The sequence below is a fragment of the Micropterus salmoides genome, unplaced genomic scaffold (genome assembly GCF_014851395.1).
Source record: "Micropterus salmoides isolate LMB-PRFRI ecotype aquatic unplaced genomic scaffold, ASM1485139v1 Ms_hic_scaffold_2338, whole genome shotgun sequence".
In the NCBI taxonomy this organism is placed as follows: Eukaryota; Metazoa; Chordata; class Actinopteri; order Centrarchiformes; family Centrarchidae; genus Micropterus; species Micropterus salmoides.
Window position 1 is genome coordinate 7,634 of NW_024041527.1, and position 9,740 is coordinate 17,373.

Below are 9,740 nucleotides of genomic sequence, written 5' to 3' on the forward strand. Positions count from 1 at the left end.
TTTTACAACTACATTTATTTTAAAATTCACCTTAAACATGTTTGTACAGCAGGATTATCTAACATTCCCTGCTTAAAACACATCACATCCACCTCCTAACACTGCATTTTCTGCTCTCTGTGACGTAGTCACCGTGAACTAAGCTTCTAACCACAGGTCAGGAGCTGTAGTTCCAACTATGCAACTTAACAACAGTTGGTGCGAACGTTCGTCTGAACTATGGTTTCAGGGAACACCTGCGTCGCTTAACGATGGTTCGTACCGTGTAAGTTACCAACTTAGTTACCTCCGTAGTTCCAACTAGGGTTTTAGGAAACAGTTGCGTCGCAGCTGCAAAGTTCCAACCAAGGAAGTTGCTACCGCAGTCAGCAACGATGCTTTTGGGAAACACACCCCTGTTCAAGATGATTAAAACCACCAAAACATTTGTTTATTTGATGACTTTTCACAGTGATGAACTTTACTCTTGTTTTCTTTCTCTCACAATATCTCTGACATCTAAACCAGCAACAACAACAACAACTAAACCAGCAACAACAACAACAACAACTAAACCAGCAACAACAACAACAACAACTAAACCAGCAACAACAACAACAACAACTAAACCAGCAACAACAACAACAACTAAACCAACAACAACAACAACAACTAAACCAGCAACAACAACAACAACCAATGATACTTCAACAAAACTACAAGGTAGTAACTCATCTTTCTCTGGAGTCTCTCTGTCTTCCTGTCAGCCTCTTTCTCTCCCCATAATAAACACATGAATCTAACTTTTGATTTAAGTGTTTTATTTAGTTCTTGTTGATTTTTTTCTGTTCTACAGCTCGTGCAGATTGTTCTGCTCTGGACTACATAATGTTGGTTATGCGTGTGGCTGAACTCCTCCTAATTACTGTGATTACTGTTCTTCTCATCAGAGCTCGAGGTGAGAACATTCAGACCAACATTTGTTCACCCTGATTAACATAACCTGTAAGTTTAGAGCTGAAATATTTCTCTGTGATTTATTTATCTGGTAACCAGAGACTACCTGACAACAACACAGTGACCTACAGCAGCGTGAAAGCTTCCTCTTGATCTGCTGGAGCCTCAGCTGATCCCAGCGACCTCTACGCCACCGTCAACAAACCAAACAAATAAGAGACCACAGTGTAGTTACAGCTCATATCATTACAGGTAATTTACACTGAGAACTGATAAATGTTTTATTATTTGAATTATTTTATGATAATATATGGGACATTTAGCTTGATGAACTTGCTGTCAGGCACTTTAATGTGCTAGTGCTGTGTTGTAGTTAAACATGTATTAGTTTTTACTGTTATTTCTGTATCAGCTGTTATTGTTTGATATGCAGTCATCAACATCTATATTTCTGTAGAGGTTTAACACCTCCAGAGCTCTTCACACCTTCAACAACTTCTTCTTCCTTTCATGTGGTGAAACGGGTCATTGACACAAATAAAGTGTGAACTTTTTGTGACAATGCTAAATGGTAAGTAAAGGCTGTTAAATGCTTCCTTTCTTAGCTCCTTTAGCAAAGGCTACACTGGACAGTTCTTTATGAAAGGAAAGGAGATAATGCTTTCCCACAATTCCTTGCAACAGCAGCCTTTAGAGCGACTCACCATTAGTTTCACCACGATAGACACCCATAAATGTACAGGAGCATCTAAAAAAATTACAATATCTTAGAAAAGTTTATTTGAACTGAACCAGACTGAGAGATTAAAGGATCAGGAAACATTTGCAGGTGTTTTGAATTGATTCTCAGGTCAATTTTTATATATATATTTATAACTTTAATTATAATTATGAATTTAAAAAACTGAGATGCACCTGTAGAAACAACAGAGCATCTATTTAACAAATGTATAAAAATATCAAAAGCACCCATCCCAGGAAACTCTATATTTATGTTTGAGTATAATTCACTCAACTTTCTCTACTTGTATATTGATTTTGTTATTATATTGTGTCAGCATTTTAATCCTTTTTGTTTTTTCAGCAGTATCTATGTTGTTGTTACTTCCTATGAGCAGCCTAACTGATGGTTAAATGTACCAAATGAAACATCCTTTCTTAGGAGGTGTGATTCTGTGTTGGACAGGAAACCTTTTGAAGTGAGCAGCATTGAGTTTGTCACTGTACTCATCTTCCGCGTGTTATAAATAAAGTTGGTTTAAAAGAAGCTGGTGTAAGTGCAGCCTGGTTCTCTGAGCACCGCGGTTGTCTTTTATGAATTCTCCTTCACATCTTTCCTTGACCTCATGACGTTTTCCATCAAAGTCAAGGAAAAGTGTTTAGGAAAGGACAGAGGATGGATTTTTTTTACCATTACAATGTTTGTATTTAATGTTTCATGGTTTTATGTTATGTTGTGAGGACAAACATGACCACAGTTTCCAGGTTCAGTTCGTCCACAGACACATTTTAAATCTCCAAACATGCTGAACAAAGAGCAGCCTGAAGATTATTGAAATAATTATTGACTTTCTCCCGTTCTGTGTGTCTGTAATTATAATTGTCAGGACCAATTAGAGTTTGAGACCTTGGGAGTGAGGACATTTTGTCTGTTTCTCACTTTGGGACAGACCTTTAAAAGAGTGTTTTAGGGTGAAGATTAAATAAAGTTTAAGTTCAATGAAGGTTTGGGTCATTTAGTTGTGATGGTTAAGAGTTAGGGACAAAGCTATACTGTGAGAGACAGAGAGAGCTCTCTGCTGGCTGTTGACTCCAGAGCGCCATCGTGAGGTCAGTCTGTGTTTCTGTTTCTTTTGTTTTTAATTCAAAGAAATCTCAACATCTACTGAACAACTGATATTTTTGCACATGAATTTAAATATTTCCAGTAGTGGAGTGTAACTAAGTACATTTACAAGTTCATACAAAGATGATCTAGTTAGTAATCCATTATGCTTCCTCATCTCTGTTGGGTCTGTGGTCACTTTTCCATCAGGGAGGTGGAGACACACCATTTGTTTTTTCAAAACTGACTTCCCTAAATTAAAGAAGGTGGATGTGCATCTACAGGTGCATCTCAGAAATTTGAATATCAGGAAAAAGTTATTTTTATTTACATAATTTAAGTCTAAGTGAAACTTTCTAGCTTCATTAGACAAAGTGAAATATTTCAGGCCTTTTGTTGTTTTAATCTTGATCATTATGGCTTACAGCTCATGGAAATTAAAAATCCAGCCTTCACTCTCAGACACCTTTATTGATTCAGCAGCACCTTCAGGACTCCTTCCATACAGCCGGTAAGTGGGGTTTTGCAGCGCTGTGCTTTTTGTTGGATGTATTTTACAAGAACGTCGTGAAGAGAGCATGCACAGTTGTTTATATTGCTGTGTGTAGCCTGTAGAAGTAATCTTACTTAAATTAAGTAAATTACTTCTACCCACAGAAATATAAACAATAGTGCTCTGTTCACTTCATTCTTACAGTTTGAGGTTTCACGGGCCTCAAGAGGTCTGCTCTTATTTTTGTAATATGACTAAAAACTATTTAAAAACAAAATTTAGGCCAGTTTGAAGAAGAGTCTGCTACTATTACTTTAAACTCATTGTTACAGTATTTAAAAAAAACAGTGTGCCTTTTATAAATCGTTAAGGCTTGTACTGATACTTATTCCTTCGAATTATACTTATGAGCCCTTTTTTGAATTTTGTCATTCAATTCAGAGCAGTTAAATTAAAATTATGTTTTAAAAATGATAAAAGCACTTAATACAACAGTAACAGTTTACAGCAAACAGTTAACAGCAAAACCAAAGGCTTTGCCATCGACGTCTCCAGGTCATTTTCCATACACTTTAATCAAAAATATTATATCATTATTATGAAAACACATTCATAATAATTAATTATTTTAAATGCAAAACACATCCACCATCCTGATGAACAGCTGGAAAAATACTGTAGGCTATGTCTGTAATTAGGAACACAAAAATTCAAAAATATCCAACAAGATGAAAGAGCTCACTGTACAGGCAGCACATCCACCCGACATTCATCTGTGGAGACATCTTTTGGAGGTGGGCTCACTGGGCTTAGAAATTTAAGCAAAGCACCTTGAGAGGAAAGAAGAAAGGGTTGTATGGTAACCTAGCTTTTCATATTGATTCATTTAGATGATTAGAGAGAACAAATTAACAAAGTTCACAACCACAAATGCTTTCATGAAACAGCATTTACCTAAATGGCAACACCTAGTTTATATTTTCATTTTGTACACTGAAATGAGTTGTAGCCAACATGGCACATTCAAAGCATTAAGCTTATCTGCCGTTCGTGTATGAATTAGGCAGAAGCTAACTTTATTTTTCTTATTTAGCAGTAGAGAGTTTTAGCACAGTTTACAACCACCAATACTGCGAAACATAAAACATTATTTTCCAACAGCTGTTGGCAACATCCTGCCTTACGATAACTTTTTTAGAGTCAGCATGAACGATGTCTTCCTGATTGAACTTCTGCTGAGCTTCAATTCTCAGAAAAAAAGAGCCGCAAAGATCTCAGAGCAGTAAAATATCATCTTATCTGTGTTCTTCAGCAGCTGCTACAGTATCACCATATTGCACCATGGACATCAGGAGTCAGATTCTGGTGGGAGAGGAGTTTGACTCTTCACCTGTCTGTTCATGTGTGCTGTCAAACATCACCATGGATCCTGTCTGTTTTCTAATAAACACTATCTGAAGAAAACAAGTTGCATCATTGCAAACATTTATTTAGTAACAATCTTCACACCTTCAGCTTCCTCTTCTTCTTCTTTTCGCTTGGTGAAACACGTCATTGTCACAAATAGACCTGAATGAACAAAGTGTGAACTCTGATGGCTGCATCTCATGTTGCTGATCAAGAATTTGGGGTCTCTGTCAGTCACTGTGGATGAGAGAAAACTACATTTCAAAATGCAAAAGTGAAAATTGTACCAGAGTTTTTGGCTTTTTAGACATCAACAAGAAATTCAGAGAGGCTAAATCTAAAACAGACTAAAAGTCACTATGAGGAAGTGACATCATCCTAACCACAGGAAGTAGCTGCTGCGTCTCTCTACTAAAGCACTAGTTTAGAAACTCAGACAGTTCTGAGCACGAGAACAAGAGACAGAAGAAGGAGAGACTCAGAGAATCATGATGGTTGAGTTCAAATGGATTTCTTTATTTCTTACAGCGGTGCTTCAGTTTACAGGTAAGAATACATATATCACATATATAAATGGAAGGCACATTGTAAAAAATAACTTGATCAATATTATTAAAGATTCTTTATTAGCTACATTTGATTTAACTAAGAAAACCAAATCTGTTGTTTCTAATGTGGTGAGTTTAGTGAACTCTTGGAAACTAAGGATAAAGAAATAATCGTCACTAACTATGAACATAACAGACATTTTCTCATTTCACTTTATTTTTCATCATTTTCTCAACAGCAGCAGCTGAAAAACTTCCCCTCTCCTTCACTGTCAGAGTTGGAGATGACGTCACTTTGCCTTGTGAAAATGTGATAGACGGTCAGCAAAACTGTGAATATACTACATGGACCTTCAGTGGTTCAGGAAGCAGATCAGCAGTAGAGCTGGTTAAACTTGGGCAGATTGGTGAAAAGGCCAAATCTAAATCAGACAGACTGAGTGTTACAGAGAACTGTTCTCTGGTTATAAAGAAGGTCACAGTCGAGGATGTTGGTCGTTATTACTGTCAACAGTTCATATCAGGACAACATCAAGCTCCAGACTCTCTGGTTCTTCTGTCTGTTATTACCAGTGAGTATTTCCATCATAATGTTTTCAGCTCAAACTGTCTTGTTAGAACAATATACTGAAACATTACAATAATTATGATCACAGTGATGAAGTTAACTTTACTCTTGTTGTCTTTCTCTCACAATATCTCCATCTTCACCAGTGACTGAACGTAAGGACGCTGATAAGGTGACGTTAACCTGCTCTGTGTTGAAATATGAACAGTTCTGTGATCACACAGTGAAGTGGCTGTATGAGGGTAAAGATGTGGACAAAGATAACAAAGAAATGAAACATCACAGTCTGTCTGCTACGCCGCTGTGTCTTTCCTGGATTCTAATTTTAGTAACAAATCAAAGTCTAACTTGAAGTGTGAAGTGACAGATGGTGACTCTGGAAAAGTGCAGCTGTTCACCTTCAGCCCTCAGTCCTCAGGTGAGAAAACAGGTGAGAATATGCCGAGCTGGTGTGCGTTTCCCGAACAACCACGTAAGGTAACGTTGAACTATCTAAACTAACAAACATCTGAAATACGACCGTTTCCCTAAACTGTCATACTTTGAACTAATTAGTTTGAGCCAACGTAGGTCGAACTAACATGTTTCCAGGTGTGTTCGTCTGACTTTCACAGCACGAAACTCACAAAACGTCATATTCTGCCTAAATATGTCAGTTGTGACCGATATTATAATTATTTTGCTAACTTATTATTTAGGCTTTTTATATTATTGTCATACCGGCAATAACAAGAAAAGCAACAATATAAATAATATATAACCTAATCATTTTATATAGCCTAAATATCTGCTATAACTTAGAAGAAAAAATTAAGAACTATTAGAGATTACAAGACATTTAGTGAAATAGGTTTAGTATCTTTGTGTCAACACTGTAACACTATTATGAATCCCTTGGCATCTGACATCTAGGTTTTGAGAACAGCTCAGTGCGCTAAGTGTCTGAGCTTACGCATGTTCTCTATTGAGACAGATACGACTCCCGTGAGTTCTCTATTTATCTTTGTTATAAAGGCAACGAAAACTCTCAGGGATTTATTCATTACAGTACTTTCATGGATTTTATGCTGTCCCTTTTTATGTTTGTAATGAAGACTAGAGAACACCCATCTTCCCCAGAGGCCCAGAAACGTATACATGTAGGTAATATTAAAAGTCTTGTCTTTACATTCTCCGTTTTGTCCTTTAACCTTTGTACTGGGTGACTAATATTAAATTAAGTTATTGTGAGCAGACGGGTAATCTGTGAGAAAAACACCTGCTGTTTGTAGATGGTCTACACTGAGATACTTAGTAGCCTACTGAATCAATGCAACCCTACCCATGACCCCACAAATACATTTAAAAGTACTTTTACAAATACATTTTTTTTAAATTGACCTTAAACATGTTTGTACAGCAGGATTATCTAACATTCCCTGCTTAAAACACATCACATCCACCTCCTAACACTGCATTTTCTGCTCTCTGTGACGTAGTCACCGTGAACTAAGCTTCTAACCACAGGTCAGGAGCTGTAGTTCCAACTATGCAACTTAACAACAGTTGGTGCGAACGTTCGTCTGAACTATGGTTTCAGGGAACACCTGCGTCGCTTAACGATGGTTCGTACCGTGTAAGTTACCAACTTAGTTACCTCCGTAGTTCCAACTAGGGTTTTAGGAAACAGTTGCGTCGCAACTGCAAAGTTCCAACCAAGGAAGTTGCTACCGCAGTCAGCAACGATGCTTTTGGGAAACACACCCTGTTCAAGATGATTAAAACCACCAAAACATTTGTTTATTTGATGACTTTTCACAGTGATGAACTTTACTCTTGTTTTCTTTCTCTCGCAATATCTCTGACATCTAAACCAGCAACAACAACAACAACTAAACCAGCAACAACAACAACAACAACTAAACCAGCAACAACACAACAACAACTAAACCAGCAGCAACAACAACAACAACTAACCAACAACACAACAACAAACCAACAACAACAACAACTGAACCAGCAACAATAACAACCAATGATACTTCAACAAAACTTCAAGGTAGTAACTCATCTTTCTCTAGAGTCTCTCTGTCTTCCTGTCAGCCTCTTTCTCTCCCATACTGAACTAAAACAAACTTTTTTATTGATTTTATATGTTGATTTTTAAGTTATAAAGCCAGTCATCAAAGTATAAATCAGAAAATAGAAAGTGATTACATTCTCTCTCTCTCTCTCTCTCTCCTCTTCTGGAGTCTAAAGTCTGAATGTCAGAGCGACGCTCGGCTGTGGGTGGAGATATTCTCTTATTCAGTCAGTCTCACTCAGTTGTTGTTGCTCAATCCACAAGATCCACTGCTGCTCACAAATCAGACGACTACATTCACAGTTAGCAAAGACATGCGGGAAAACTGTGAGCTGATGAAAGTCTGTGATTCGTTGCTACTTTAGCTGCAGGATTTCAAACAGAACTGAACTGTGCAGTCAAAATGTTTCTAATGTTTTCAGAATCGTTCTGGAGGTTCATCATTGTGTCTGTGGGTTTAGCAGCACTCATAATAATTGTTGTGGCAGTCAACATCTGGACAAGAACTAAAGGTGAGAACATTCACAGATGAAACTCAGAAACAGGAAGTTTTGATAAAGCTGGATTTTCACTGTGGAAACTAAAGTCGACTCTTTCTCTTTTCTTTTCAGGGACAAAAACACAGATGGATGAAAACACAGTGAGTTTATAATGTTTTTACAGTTGGTACTTTACACAGCAAACCAGTGTTTGTGACATCTGTTCTTCATTCTGAAGTGTAGATATAGATAGAAGAAGACAAACAGAAACAGGACTCACTGAGTTGTACTGAAGTGGCCGTAGCAGCAAAGTTCACAGGATTCATTGCATGTAAAAATTAAAATAAAAGAATATTACAATAAAAAATTAAATGGATGCAAATATTAGATAAACATGACAGTTTAAGTACAACACCAACACAAACTACAGCCTCCAAAGACGCCATAGATCTGAATCAACACGTCTTTGACACAGTGTCAATACAAACTGAACATTATTCCAGATTAAAGGGTCAGTTCACCTAAATTACATCACATCATGCAGTATTTCCTCACTTAACCTCTAGCAGCTTTAAACAACACAGATAGTTTAGTTTTATTTCAAAAAACAACATCCACGTTACTGTACTACTATAAAATCTAGTTCCAATGCAAACTGTCCAGCAGCCAGTCAGATAAAGATCAGATCAGACAGTAACTAATGGTGCGTTCAGGGTCTGCTGACTGTGAACTGTGTTCAGTTTCAAAACATCAGCAGTAAACTGGGAGGAACATTTTGGATTTGGGGTACCACATAAACACTCCCTCTCTAGTCAGTCAGCTGCAGGAACATGTAATATTTATTTATTTTACTTTAATTAATAAGTTAATTTCCTTCTGCGTGTCCTTCGTTACCACAAAACCACTTCCTCTCTCAGTGGCAGAAACGTCTGTCAGATTATTTCTTATCTCCTTGTGTTAAAGCGGCTATATGTAAGTTTTTGATTTTAATAAATCAAATTTTCATTGCCTTATTGTCAGTGGGCTCAAAACTCACTCAGAAATGAAGCACACGCTTGTTTTGCTTGTTTTGCTTGCATCAGCCACTATTGTGCTTTTAATGTGAGGACTCCGGGTCGGATTCAGCCCTGTGCGCGCTCCCGAGCCTCTCTCGTACTACAGCGACAACACGGCAGCTAACGACATGCAGTCTACTAACACCATAAAACAACCGGCGCACAGCAAAATACAGGCTCCACGTAAGGATACAAAACAACAATAAAGGTTTATGTGCTGAAGCCCATCAGACCAAACAGGTTCAGATGATGTCGAGTAAGAACAAAGTGAGCATTAGTAAAGCTGGAGAAACACAGAGAAAGTCACGTTAGCTCGCCGGTGTTGTAGCCCTACTGGTGTTCAACTAACTGGTTGGCATACGCGTGC

The 9,740-nt window shown here is 37.5% G+C and overlaps 1 long non-coding RNA gene across 1 annotated transcript; it reads left to right on the top strand.

The window, feature by feature from the left end:
• The first annotated feature begins 636 nt into the window (after positions 1 to 636).
• On the top strand, positions 637 to 1,087 carry LOC119918662. Its single transcript, XR_005447477.1, has 3 exons — positions 637 to 702; positions 836 to 937; positions 1,036 to 1,087. It is a non-coding gene; the product is annotated as an uncharacterized LOC119918662 (long non-coding RNA).
• The last annotated feature ends 8,653 nt before the right edge of the window (positions 1,088 to 9,740 follow it).